We start from the raw sequence: 14,758 nt of genomic DNA, 5'->3' as shown, positions 1-14,758 counted from the left end.
GGTTTTTTTGTTTTACTACATGACAAGCTTTATTTTTACATTTGGAAGTACATGTATATATGTTTATATATTTCTTTTTATTCGCAGGACCTATTTTCTAGGGAACTATTTTTTAAAATTATTCTTTTGTGCCGCCTTAACCCATTTATTATAGTTGAAATATCAGTAGTACTTACTGCTCAAAGATCACAACTGTACTAATAAGTATCCTAACATACAAAGCAGACTCTCCAGGATTTAAAGTGTGAGACATATAATAGAGTCTGGAATAGAATAATTCTTTTTATGCCAGTCAAATGTTTTCCTTTTGCATTATTAAGGAATCTGTTTTGTTCTTTTATTGATAATTTCTTTATTTTTTTCTTTGCTTTATTGCACTGGTAGGGACTTTTTGCCTTCATCCAATTGTAGGGGGGAAACATTTAGTCATTAAGCATTAAATAACTTTGTTGTTGTTGGCTTAAAAAAATAGCCTTTATTAGATTGAGGGTAGTCTCTTATTTCTGCTTGTTGGAAGTTTTTGTCAGGAACAGATGTTGAATTTTGTCAGATGCTTTTTCTGCATAATTGATAGGACCTTTTTTCTCCCCTTTAGAATGTTAATATGGTGAAACATACTGATATATTTTTTTCTTTCTTTCTTTCTTTTTTTGGCACGGAGTCTCACTCTGTCACCCAAGCTGGAGTGCAATGGTGTGATCTTGGCTCACTGTACCCTCTGCCTCTTGGGTTCAAGCTTCCCTCACCAGCCTCCCAAGTACCTGGGATTACAGGTGCGCACCACCATGCCCAGCTGATTTTTGAATTTTTAGTAGAGACAGGTTTTTACCATGTTGGCCAGGCTGGTCTTCAACTCCTGACTCAGCCTCCCAAAGTGTTGGGATTACAGGCATAAGCTGCCACACTTGGCCTGATTTTTTTGTTGTTATTGAAGCCAGCTTTGCATTTCCAAGATAACCCTCGGTTGGGTTGTGTTATTTTTACTTATTGATGGATTCGGTTTGCTAGTATTTTGTTGAGAATTTTTGTATTTTTGTTCATGAGGGATATTGGACTGTAGTGTTTTTTAAAAAATTGTCTTTGGTTTTAAAATCAGGTGATACTGGTTTCATAGAGAGAGTTGGGAAGTATTTCATTCCATTCTATTTTCCAGGAGAGATTGTGTAGAATTGTGTTATTATTTAAATGTCTGGTAGAATTTGCTAGAGAGTTCTATTTTAGAAGGCTATTACTATGAATTAAAATTTAAAAACAGTTATTGAGTAATTTCAATGTTCTATTTGAGTGAGTTTTGGTACTTTGTGATTTTCAAGGAGTTGGTCCATCTGAGTTGTTGAATTTATCTGTGTAGAAGGGTTTGTAGTATTTTTTTTAGTCCATTTCATATCTTTGGCGTCAGTGATATTCCCTCTATCATTCCTGATACTGGTAATTTGTGTTTTCTCTCTCTGTTTCTTTGTTAGTCCTACTAGAGGTTTATTAATTATATTGATTTTTTTTTTTTTTTTTTGAGACGGAGTTTTACTGTGTCGCCCAGGCTGGAGGGCAGTGGTGCAATCTTGGCTCAATGCAACCTTGCAACCTCTGCCTCCCGGGTTCAAGCGATTCTCCTGCCTCAGCCTCCCGAGTACCTGGAATTATAGGCTCACGCCACTACGCCCAGCTTATTATTTTTGTATTTTTAGTAGAGATGGGGTTTCACCATGTTGGCCAGGCTGGTCTCGAACTCCTGAGCTCAGGTGATCCACCTGCCTTGGCCTCCCAAAGTGCTGGGATAACAGGCATGAGCCACCGTGCCTGGCTGCATTTCTCTTTTGTAAGAACCTGCTCTGGTTTATTGATATTTTGCTGTTTCTCTGTTTTAAGTTTCATTAATTTTTGATCTTTACTATTTTCTCCTTTCTTTGCTTTGGGTTTATTTGCCCCCTTTTCTAGCTTATTGTGGCGGAAGCTCAGATCATTGGTTTTATGATTTATTTATTTATTTATTTTATTCAGCACTGATCAGAAGGCTTTTTGTGCTTTTCTAACAAAAGCATTTAATGCTATAAATTTCTCATTTGCTTTATCTCACAAATTTTATTGTGTTGTAATTTTGTGTTCAATTCAGAATATTTTCTGATTTTTCTTGATATTACTATAATTTTCAAATATTTAGAGTTGTTTTTCAGTTATCTTTCTGTTACTGATTTTAATTTATTTTTTTTAAACTATAGTTCTTTGAATAGTTTTGTAGTATTTGCTCTAGGGATTACTATAAACATACTTTTTACAGTCCACTTAGAAGTCAATATTTTACCAGTTCAAGTGGAATGTAGAAATCTTACCACTGTTTACATTCCTTTACCCTCTCCCCTTTATGTTATAATTTTCTTATAAATCATAAGACTTGGCTGGGCACCATGGCTCACACCTGTAATCCCAGGACTGGGAGGCCGAGGCGAGCAGATTGCTTGAGTCCAGGAGTTCGAGACCAACCTGGACAACATGGTGAAACCCCGTCTCTACAAAAAATACACAAAATTAGCTAGGTGTGATGGCATGTTCCTATAGTCCCAGCTACTCAGGAGGCTGAAGTGGGAGGATTACTTGAGCCCAGGAGGCAGAGGTTGCAGTGAGCCAAGATCACTCTACTGCACTCCACTCCAGCCTGGGCGACAGAGCTAGACGCTGGGTCTCAAAAAATAAAAAATAAGACTCATCAGACAATGTCTTTTTTCCTTACAACTATCATAGATATTTTTAAGAACCCAACAGGAAAACAGTCTATCACATTTACCACAATATTTTTCATTTGTATTTATCTTCTTTAATTATTGATGTTCCAAGTTTATATCGGTATCAGTCCTTTTCATCTGGAAAATTTCTTTTAGTGCAAATCTATTGACATTTAATTCTCTTAATTTTTCTTCATCTGAGAATGTCTTTATTTTGCCTTAATTCATGAAAGATATTTTTGCTGAATATAAAATGCTGTGTTGACAGTTCTGTTCTTTCAGCCTCCATGGTTTCTAATGAGAAATGTGCAGCCATTAAAGTAATAATTCCCCTATATGAAACCTATTATTTTTCTCAGAGTATTTTCAGGAATCTTTGTCTTTGGTTTTTATTGGTTTGATTATGATATGCCTGGGTGTTTGAATTTATTTTCTTTGGGATTTGTTGAGCTTAAATGTAAGTTTATACCTTTCATCAAATATGTAAAGTTTTAAGCCATTCAGATATTTTCTGCTCTACTTTCTCCCTCTTAGACTCCAGTGATGCAAGTGTTAGACTCTTTGGTATTATCTCACTGATCTCAGAACCTCTGTTCATTTGTTTTATTTTAATAAGTTATTTCAGTTGACAAAATTGTATATTGTATACAACATGATGTTTCAATATGTATGTTCACATTGTAGGATGTCTAAAGTAAAGATAATGAACATATGCATTATCATGTATACTTACCATTTTTTGTGGCTAGAACAATTCTCTTGGCAATTTTCAAGTATCCAATATGTTATTAACTATTGTCGATATGCTGTATAATTGATCTCTTGAACTTATGCTTCCTAACTGAAAGTTTGTTTCATTTGACCAGCATCTTTCCTAGCTCCCCTCCCTCACCACTGATAACCACCATTCTACTCTCTGTTTCTGTCAGTTTGACTTTTTTAGATTCCACATGTAAGTGAGATTATAAAATACTTATTTTTTTGTGCCTGGCTTATTTCACTTAATATTCACCAGTTTCATCCATATTGTCATAAATGGCAGGATTTCCTTTTTAATGGCTGAAGAGTATTCTACTGTGTGTATATACTACATTTTCTTTATCCATTCATCTGTTGAACACTTACATTGATTTTGTATCTTGACTATTGTGAATAATGCTACAATGGAAATGGGAGTGCAGATATCTCTTTAACGTACTGACTTCATTTCCTTGGATATATACCCAAAAAATGGGATTGCTGGATCATAAGGTAGTTCTATTTTTAGTTTTTTGATGAACCTCCATACCATTTTCCATAATGGCTGTACTAGTTTATATTCCTACCAACAGTATACAGGAGTTTCTGTTTCTGCACATCCTGACCAACACTTGTTATTTTTTGTCTTTTTAGTAATAGCCATCCTGACAGGTGTGAGCTGATATTATTGTTTTGATTTACATTTCCCTGATGATTACTGATGCTGAGCACTTTTTCATATATGTGTACACCATTTGTATGACTTTTTTTTTTTTTTTTTTTGAGGCGGAGTCTCGCTCTGTCACCCAGGCTGGAGTGCAGTGGCCGGATCTCAGCTCACTGCAAGCTCCGCCTCCCGGGTTCACGCCATTCTCCTGCCTCAGCCTCCCAAGTAGCTGGGACTACAGGCGCCCGCCACCTCGCCCAGCTAGTTTTTTTTTTTTGTATTTTTTAGTAGAGACGGGGTTTCACCGTGTTAGCCAGGATGGTCTCGATCTCCTGACCTCGTGATCCGCCTGTCTCGGCCTCCCAAAGTGCTGGGATTACAGGCTTGAGCCACCACGCCCGGCCTTAAATTTTCTTTTTTAAAAAATTCACATATAAAGTTTATTTCCATATAGAAAAATTTATAAGCTAAATATAAAGATTAAACTAAAATAGTGTTTGAAAGGCCCACTATATTTCAGTGCTAACAAACTAAATGAAAATAAGGCTATTTTGCATTTTAAATCATAAAATCTAAAATATATCTTAAAATAATTAGATCCCCAGTGTTTGCTCTTTTTTTTAATTTTCTTTCAACTTATATTTCCTGCTACAGCTTCTTCTTACCTGAGTGTTTGCTCTTCTTCCATCACAGCTATATTGAAGAACATACTGGTTTGGGTTGAGTGGCCTACCTTGGTCATCTCTTATTAATCTAAAAACACAAATGTCATGCAGTTTCTGTTTCATTATGTTAATAGCTTTATTACATTGGGCTTGCTCTCAAGAGTTTCCTTCTTTGCTTGCAATTTACATCATCCTCTAGATTCAAAATTATGTCTAATTTGCATTTATAACAGTTCTGAGCAGCAACTTTATTTTTCCTTCTTCATCTGATATCACAGATGAGCAAGACTTGTAGGTCTGTCAGATAGTACCTACTTAATATTCTATTGAAAGAACCAACAGGTGGGCTGGGCGCAGTGGCTCACGCCTGTAATCCCAGCACTTTGGGAGGCCGAGCTGAGCAGATCACCTGAGATCAGGAGTTCGAGACCAGCCTGGACAACATGATGAAAACCCGTCTCTACTAAAAATACAAAAACTAGCCAGGCGTGGTGGCGGATTCCTGGAATCTCAGCTACTTGGGAGGCTGAGGCAGAATTGCTTGAACCCAGGAGGTGAAGGTTGCGGTGAGACGACATCACACCACTGCACTGCAGCCTGGGCAACAGAGCAAGACTTGGTCTCAAAAAAACAAAAAAAGAGGCATGTGGACAATTTCATCTACAGAAAAAGGGATATGCAAAGTTTTAGCATGCCATTCATTACAGCTCAAGTTTCTATCTGTGTCATTGAGGTACCTACTCATTTTCTGTGACTTTCCAGGCCTGAAAAAGATTCAGAAGTAGATTCTGGTACACTTGGCTGTAAGTAGTAAGTGTGGTTATGAAATATGTCTTGAAATGCAAGATCCCTATGGAAACTATAATCACTACTGTGATCCATGTGACAAAGCATACTGGGTTCTGGGTAGCAGCCTCCTACAGCACCTTCTAAGTCATGATGGGAATGAGACTATACTAAAACCTATAGCATCTTCACAGAGTGAGAAGAATTAGACTTGGTGATAAGGTGCTATTGTGACAAGTCTAAAGAAAGGCCAGAATCAAAATCTGGTTCGTCAAAAAGCCGAGAAACATCCATTGGATCAGTCACTGTGGCTAATGACATTAAGTTTTTCAAATATATTTACGGGAAGGTAATACAGTAGGTCTTGGCTTTTTAGATTCCTCATCTGATTGTCAACATGTGGAAGAGATCCTGTCAAATTAGTTCTAGGAAGGGTTTGCCCAGGATTGGTGGTATGAGAATGTAACTGTAGAAATGGTTCTTGCGCCTGTGAAGTCCTTCCTACTGGATCTCTTCTAAATGTATTGTTGGGACACCGCAACATGGCCTCATGAATATTGACATCATGAGTTATAGCCTGGCTAAAGTTTCCATTATAATGTGCTGAAGAAATTCATGCTATCATTGATACTGCCTGGAAGAGGAGGGGTATCTCCCGATGAGATCCCTCCAGTGAATTTTTAGGCTGTGATGAAAACAACAATCTTCCAGAGACAAAGTATCTGTCCTATTCAGATGGCTCATTTCTAGGTTCAGTGGTCTTTTCTGCCTCCCAGTCATGTTTATCTGCTATTTGTTTTCATCTTCATTGTTCTGCTTTGTAATGAGTTCTTCTGGGTTGACGCATTTTCCTCGTGCTGGGAACTGGGAGCCCCAGCTTCATGCTCTTTTCTTAGTGCCTCATTTTCCGTATTCTTCCCCGCCGGCCCCGGGGCTACTCCGAGCTGCTTGGGGATCCCCACTGCCCCGCTCCTGCGCAGCCTGGCTGGCACCGACTCCTCTGGTCAACGTGGCGGTGGCACCGAGCAGCCCGTGGGCCATGTCTGCATCCCTAGCTGCGACGCTGTGCACCAGCCACAAATCCACTTGGGTGCGGGGGATGCAGGGGACCCCGAGCGCGCGCACCTCCTGGAGCAGCTGGCCCTTGGTGTGCAACTGGCCCGCGCACCCTCACCCTCTCCCGGCAGGGAAGAGGCTGAGCGCGGAGGCAGAGCTGGCGGGGCCTTTCCGGAGCAGCAGCTCCTCGCAGTAGCATGGTGGGCGGAGCTGGGTGGGCGGCGGCATGCAGAGGGTGAGGTCCATTTTCTTATTTCCTTTTTAGTCCAGTGGCTATTTAAGAGTATGTTTATATTTAGTTTTTACATATTTGTGAATGTTTCTTTTTTTTAAGTTTTTAATTTTTTTTGCTGTTACTGATTTCTAATTTCACTCCATGTAGTTGGAAAAGATACTTGATATGATTTAAGACATGTTGTGGCCTAACGTGATCTATCTGGGAGAATGTTTTATGTGTGCTTAAGAATGTGTAGGCCAGGCTTGGTGGCTCACACCTGTAGTCCCAGCACTGTGAGGCTGAAGGGGCAGGATTGCTTGAGGCCAGTTCAAGATTACACTGAGCTCTGCTCATATCACTGTAGTCCAACTTGGGTGACAGAGTGAAACCCTGTATCTAAAAAAAAAAGAAGAATGTATATTCTGTTGAATGAAAAGTTCTATTTATGTCTGTTAAGTCCATTTGTTATAATGTTCAAGTTCACTCCTTACTGATTTTCTGTCTGGACGTCCTGTCTGTTACTGAAAGTGGAGTATTGAAGTCTCCTACTACTGTTGCTGTCAATTTGTACTTTTAGATCTGTCAGTATTTGCTTTGTTAGGTGCTTTTATGTTTGGTACATACATATTTTTAATTGTTATATCTTGTTGACCCATTTTTTGTTAAATGACCTTCTTTGTGTCTAGTGACAGTTTTTGACTTAAAGTCTGCCTTGTTGGATATGAGTATAGCCACTTCTACCTTTTTTGGGTTAACATTTGCATGCAATATGTTTTTTCATACCTTCACTTTCAGCCTTTGTGTGTCCTTGAATCTAAATGAGTTTCTTGTAGACAACATATAAGTATTAAATCTGTTCAGGCACTCTACATCTTTCTATTGTGGAGTTTATTCCATTTACTTTTTTTTGTTTTTTAAAAATATTTTTATTTGACGTATTATAATTGTATACATGAACGGGGCACAGTGTAATGGTTTGATGTATTATATAATGTGGAATGATTAAATTAAGCTAATTAACATACTTATCACCTCATTTTTTTGTTGTAAGACCTTTAAAATTTATTCTTAGCTATTTTGAAATACATAATGCATTATCCTTGACTATAGTTACCATACTATGCATTAGATCTTATATATTTATTTCATCCTAATGGAAACTTTGTACTCTTAGATCATTTATTTGATACTCTGATTCCTTGTTCTCTCCTTCTTCCAATCCCCAGCCTCTGGTAACCACCTTTCTACTCTAGTACTGTCAGTTTGACATTTTTTAGATTCCACATATAAGTGAGATCATGTGGCATTTGTCTTTCTGTGCCTGCCTTATTTGACTTAGCATGATGTCCTCTAGGTTCATCCACAGTATCACAAATGACAGGATTTTCTTCTTTTTAAAGGCAGAATAATATTTTATTGTTGTATATACCATATTTTCTTTATCTAGTCATCTGTTGATGAATATTTAGGTTGAATTCATATCTAGCTATTGCAAACAATGCTGCAATAAACATAGGAGTGCAGATACCTCTTCAGCATGATTTTAATGTCTTTATTCCATTCAAATTTAAAGTAGTTATTGATAAGGAAGGATTTACTCTTGCCATTTTGTTAATTGTTTTACTTGTTTTGTGGTTATTTTATTCCTCTTTTTTTTCTTGCTGTCATTTGTCTCATTATTATTATTATTATTATTTTGCATTGCTAGGTTTTGATTCCCTTTTTCTTTGTGGTTATCAAGGAGCCTACACAGAATATAGTTCTCACAGTCTACTTTAAGCTGATAACTTCCCTTGCATGCAAGAATGCTTTTCTGTCTTTTCTTCCCACATTATGCTATTGATGTCACAATTGTCTACTATTTATATTATGTATCCATTAACATATTTTAGTATTAGTTGTTTTTAATACTTTAAACCTTTTTTTTTTTTTTTTTTCTGGGATAGAGTTTTACTCATTGCCCAGGCTGGAGTGTAATGTCGCAATTTCGGCTCACTGCAACCTCTGCCTCCCAGTTCAAGCGATTCTCCTGCCTCAGCCTCCAAAGTTGCTGGGACTACAGGTGCCTGCCACCATGCCTAGCTAATTTTTTTGTAATTTTAGTAGGGATGGGGTTTTGCCATGTTGACTTCAGGTGATCCGCCCCCCTCAGCTTCCCAAAGTGCTGGGATTACAGGTGTGAGCCACGGAGCCTGGCCTAATACTTCGAAAGATTTTTTTTTCTTTTGCTTTTTAAGAGACAGGGTCTTGCTCTGTTACCCAGGCTAGTGGCCGGATCTTGGCTTACTGCAACCTCCATCTCCCACATTCGAGTGATTCTCCTGCCTCAGCTTCCCAAGCAGCTGGGATTACAGGTATGCATTATCACACTCAGCTAATTTTTGTTTTTTTTTTTAGTAGAGATGGGGTTTTGCCATGTCGGCCAGGCTGGTCTCGAACTCCTGACCTCAAGTGATCTGCTCACCTCAGCCTCCCAAAGTGCTGGGATTATAGGTGTGAGCCACTGTGCCTGGCCTAAACTTTTATAGTAGGATTGCAGTCCATTTACTCACCACTGTTGGAATAATAAAAGATTTTTTGCCTGTATATGTACATTTGCCAGTGAGTTTTATGCTTTGTTTTGCTTTCCTGTTGTTGTTCAGCATTCTTTCAGCTTGAAGGACTCTGCATATCATTTCTTACTTCTTGTCAGACAGGTCTAGTGGTGATAAACTCCCTCAGTTTTTGTTTGTCTGAGAAAGTCTTTATAGCTCCCCCCCCCCCTTTTTTTTTTTTTTTTTTGATGGAGTCTTGCTCTTGCTAGAGTGTAGTGGTGTGATCTCAGCTCACTGCAACCTCCACCTCCCGAGTTCAAGTGATTCTCCTGCCTCAGTCTCCCAAGTAGCTGGGATTACAGGCATCTGCCACCATGCTCGGCTAATTTTTGTATTTTTAATAGAGATGGGGTTTCACCATGTTGGCTAGGCTGGTCTCGAACTCCTGACCTCAGGTGACCTGCCTGCCTCAGCCTCCCAAAGTGTTGGGATTACAGGCATGAGCCACCCCACCTGGCCCAGCCCCTTGTTTTTTAACGATAGTTTTGATGGGCATAATATTTTTGGTTGGCAGTTTTCTTCCTTGAGTACTTTGAATATACTGTTTCACTCCCTTCTGTCCTGCAAGGTTTCTGCTGAAAACTGTTAAGTCTAATGTGGATTTCTTGTATGTACCAAGTTGCCTTTCTCTTGCTGCTTCAAAATTCTTTGTCTTTACCTTTTGTCAGTTTGATTATAATATGTTTCTGTGTAGATCTCTTTGGATTCTTCTTATTTGGCATCCTTTGGGCTTCCTGAATTCAGATTTCTCTTTTCTTCCCCAGTCTTGAGAAGTTTTCAGCCATGTCTTTCTCTCTCTCTCTCTCTCTCCTCCTAGTACTCCAGTAATGTATAAATTGTTCTACTTAATGGTTTCCAATAAGTCTTTTAAGCTATCTTTACTCTTTTATTCTTTTTCATTTTTGCTTCTCGGATTGCATAATTGTGATTGACCTCTTTTCTAGTTCACTGATCCTGTCTTCTTGATCTAGTCTGCTGTTGAACTCTATTGAATTTTTCAGTTCAGTTATTCTTCAACTCTGTGATTTCTGCTTGATAATTTTAAATATTTCCTATCTCTGTTGAAATTTTCAGTTCAAGAATTACTCTTTTAATCTTGGTGAATGTCTATTTCACATGCCCTATCAGGTAAATCACATATCTTTATTTCACTAGGTTCTGTTTCTGGAGATTTATCTTGTTATATTTATAACATATTTCCCTGTTTCTTCATTTTTCTTGACTTTCTGTGCTGGTTTTTGCACAGTAGGTAAGACAGCCACCTCTTCTAGTCTTGTCATACTGGCCTTATCTGGGAGATGGACCTCACCAACCAGCCCTGCCAGATATTCTAACTCAAGATGCCTCTCATATCTTTTTGCTTTTCCAAATTGCTTTGTTCTTCATGGCCCTTTGGATACTAGGGTGTGCCAACTTCTGTCAGTGCCCCAAGATATGTGAGACAGAAGTCAGTCCCTTGAGATGCAGCTTGAAAAATCGGAGTGCTAGATTTATGTTCCAATTCCTTGTACCTCAGGGAGAAGCTGAGAGCTAGAGTTTATCTCCCACTCACTCTGTCCTAAGCCTGGAAGAGGATCTGTGGCAAATGTCTGCACTTTTATGCAGTCTGCACATTCTGAGTTTCAAAGGAATCCACCGGATGTGCACTCATTTAGCAACCAGCTTTTTCTGTCTTCTGTGTTCTAGGGAGACTCCAGAATACAGAGCCCCGTCAACTCCCAGAGCTAGGTGATTTAGGAATCAGTTCCTTATATGGGAGCTGTTAAAATTGAGGCACTTGGTGCCTACATATACTTTTTCCAGGAAATCTTCAGACCTGGATTTATCACTCGGTTGAGCTGGGGGAGAAGGTGCAGGAAGTCCCCATTCTTCCCTTGAGCCTTGCAGAGGTTTATTGTTTATCTGCTCTGTTTGCTCCAAGATACAGGCTAGCCAGAAGCCCAAACCTCAGGCAGTAGCTGGAAAAGTGTGCAGGCAGACCTCTTTCAGAGAGATACTTGGAGCTAGGCCTCTTAGCTTATTCTCTCTGGACTGGTCCTGGGTGGGCTACAGCCACTGGAAGTGCCCTTTAACTCTACAAGCTAGATGAGCTCACAAACAAACCCTTCATTCCTGAAGGAGAAGCTGGGAGTTGGGGGATTCTTCCTGTTTGTAAAGTGCTGTCCCTGTGGTGGGGTTTGTGCACAAAAGTGTCTCAGCTTTTACTACCTGTTTTGATGTGAATATTTTCTCAGTTGCTCAGTGTGTTAGAGTCTTTCAACTAGTTTTTGGCATTCTCTCAGAGGGATTTAATTTGTGCGTAGATGTTTATTTGGTGTGTCTGTGAGAGGAGATAAAGTCAGCATTCTCCTTTTCTGCCATCTTGCTAATGTTTATTGTAATTTTCTTTTTCTTTTCTTTCTTTTTTTTTTTTGAGACAAGGTCTTGCTCTCTCACCCAGATTGAAGTGCAGTGGCATGATCACAGCTCACTGCAGCCTTGATTTCCCGGGCTCAAGCAATTCTCTGGCCTCAGGCTTCCCGAGTAGCTGGGATTACAGGCACACACCACCACACCCAGCTAATTAAAAAAATTTTTTTGTAGAGGTGAGGTGTCACTATGTTTCCCAGGCTGGTCTCAAACTCCTGAGCTCAAGTGAGCCTACTGCCTTGGCCTCCCAGAGTGTTGGGATTATGAGCCACTGTGCCCAGCTTAATTTTCTTTTCTTGTGATGTCTTTGTCTATATCAGGGTAATGCTGGCCTCATAGAATGAGTTAGTATGTGTTGCCTCCTGTTCTGTTTTATGGAAGTATTTGATATTAAAATTCCTTAGGCCGGGTGCAGTGGCTCATGCCTGTAATCCCAACACTTTGGGACGCTGAGGCAGGGGGATCACCTGAGGTCAGGAGTTTGAGACCAGCCTGGCCAACATGGCAAAACCCCATCTCTACTAAAAATACAAAAATTAGTCGGGCGTGGTGGTGTGCACTTGTAATCCCAGCTCCTCGGGAGGCTGGGGCAGGAGAATCGCTTGAACCCGGGAGGCAGAGGTTGCAGTGAGCCAAGATCATGCCACTGCACTCCAGCTTGGGGAACAGAGCGAGACTCCGTTTCAAAAAGAAAAAGAAAAATTCTTTAAATGTTTCACAGAATTCATCAGTGAAACCATCTGATTCTGGACTTTCCTTTGTTGAAAGATTTTTGATTACTGAGTCAATCTCTCGTTATGTGTCTGTTGAGATTTTTTATTTCTTCTTGAATCATTTAGGTAGTGTGTTTTTAGGAATTTGTCTGTTTCATCTAGGTTATTTAATTTGTTGGCATACAATTGTGCATAGTCTTTTCTTATAATCCTTTGTGTTTCTGTATGGTCAGTAGTAATGTTCTCATTTTCACTTCTGACTTTAGTCATTTGCATCTTCTTTTTCCTTAGTCTAGCTAAATATTTGTTAATTTTGTTGATCATTTCAAATAACCAATTTATGGTTTCATCGACTCTCTCTATTGTTTTTCTATTCTCTATTATATTTATATCCAATGGGTAATTTTAAGGAACTCAATTCCAGAACCTCAACTTCTATTTTATTATTTACTATGGCATTATATAGGTTCTTTTCTACTTTCTACTACCCCTTTCTCTCTAGTCCTTCCCCCACCTGGCAAAATAAAGTTGAAACCTTTACTCATCTGAATCTTACTGTGGAGCATTTTATGGAGTGCAAAAACCTCTAGGATGCCCCCCGAAAAGGGCCACTTGAAATATTGAATGTTTTATGCCATAATCTTACTATAGGGTTTCCTTTCTGCTTTTATCTGTTGAGGGTAAAGCATTGTCAGTCAGGGTTCAACCAAGGAAAGAGGACCAGTAGGAGATAACTATTAAGAAATTTATTGCGACTGGGCGCGGTGGCTCATGCTTGTAATCCCAGCACTTTGGTAGGCCGAGGTGGGCGGATCATGAGGTCAGGAGTTCGAGACCAGCCTGGCCAACACATGAAACCCCGTCTCTACTAAAAATACAAAAAAATTAGCTGGGCTTGGTGGTGGGCGCCTTTAATCCCAGCTACTCAGGAGGCGGAGGCAGGAGAATCGCTTGAACCTGGGAGGCAGAGGTTTCTGTGTGCCGAGATTGTGCCACTGCACTCCAGCCCGGGTGACAGAGCTAGACTCTGTCTAAAAAAAAAAAAAAAAAAAAGAAAAGGAATTTATTGCAAGGAGCCATCAGGAAAAGCAGACTGGAACTGCTAGGCACTGGGTAAAGCTGCTGTTCACAGGTGGAATTTCTTTTGGGGGAATGAAGCTTCAGCTCTGCCCTTAAGACTATTCAAATGATTGAATCAGGTTCACTCAGAATATTTACGGTAATCTTTAAAGCCAACTAATTATGGGCTTTATATTTAAGGTGGGTTGATGGTTGGATTTATTTTTTGTCTACTCTGATAATCTCTGACTTATAATTGATGTATTTAGACCATTCACATTTAAAGTGATTATTGATATAGTTTGACTAATGTCTATCATATTTGTAACTGTTTTCTGTTTATTACACTTGTTTCTTTTTCTCTCCCTTTTTTCCTGCTTTCTCTGGTTTTAATTGAGCATTTTATGACTGTTTTCGCTCCTCTCAGTGTTTCAATTATACTACTGTTAAAGTAATTGTAGTGGTGCTTTTAGAGTTTGTGATATACATTTACGAGTAATCAAAATTCACTTTCAAACAATAATGTACCACTTCATGTGTAGTACAGGTACCTTAAAGCATTCCCAATTCCTCTTTTCTATCCCTTATAACATTGCTATCATTTATTCACTAATCTATGTGCTGTGATCACCCAATAAATAAATAATATACTTAAATATTATTTAGAGATAGGATCTCACTCTGTTGCCCAGACTGGAGGGCAGTAGTGATCATAGCTCACCTCAGCCTTGAACTCCTGGGCTCAAGTGAGCCTCCTGCTTCAGCCTGCTGAGTAGATGGGATTATAGGTACAAGCCACTACACTTGGCATGAACAGTTACACATCAATTAAAGATAAGAAAAAAGATTGCCAGGCGCGGTGGCTCAAGCCTCTAATCCCAGCACTTTGGGAGGCCGAGACAGGCGGATCACAAGGTCAGGAGATCAAGACCATCCTGGCTAATACGGTGAAACCCCGTCTCTACTAAAAAATACAAAAAACTAGCCGGGTGAGGTGGCGGGCGCCTGTAGTCCCAGCTACTCGGGAGGCTGAGGCAGGAGAATGGCGTGAACCCGGGAGTCGGAGCTTCCAGTGAGCTGAGATCCGGCCACTGCACTCCAGCCTGGGCGACAGAGCGAGACTCCATCTCAAAAAAA

General features: G+C 39.5%; 1 pseudogene; it reads right to left on the bottom strand.

The window, feature by feature from the left end:
* Positions 1 to 5,409: 5,409 nt before the first annotated feature.
* On the bottom strand, positions 5,410 to 10,162 carry LOC103233521 (nuclear factor erythroid 2-related factor 3 pseudogene; annotated as a pseudogene).
* Positions 10,163 to 14,758: the final 4,596 nt, after the last annotated feature.

The sequence above is a fragment of the Chlorocebus sabaeus genome, chromosome 5, assembly GCF_047675955.1.
Source record: "Chlorocebus sabaeus isolate Y175 chromosome 5, mChlSab1.0.hap1, whole genome shotgun sequence".
Taxonomy (NCBI): domain Eukaryota; kingdom Metazoa; phylum Chordata; class Mammalia; order Primates; family Cercopithecidae; genus Chlorocebus; species Chlorocebus sabaeus.
The sequence above is the reverse complement of the archived record's forward strand: the minus strand, read 5'-3'. Positions and strand labels throughout refer to the sequence as shown.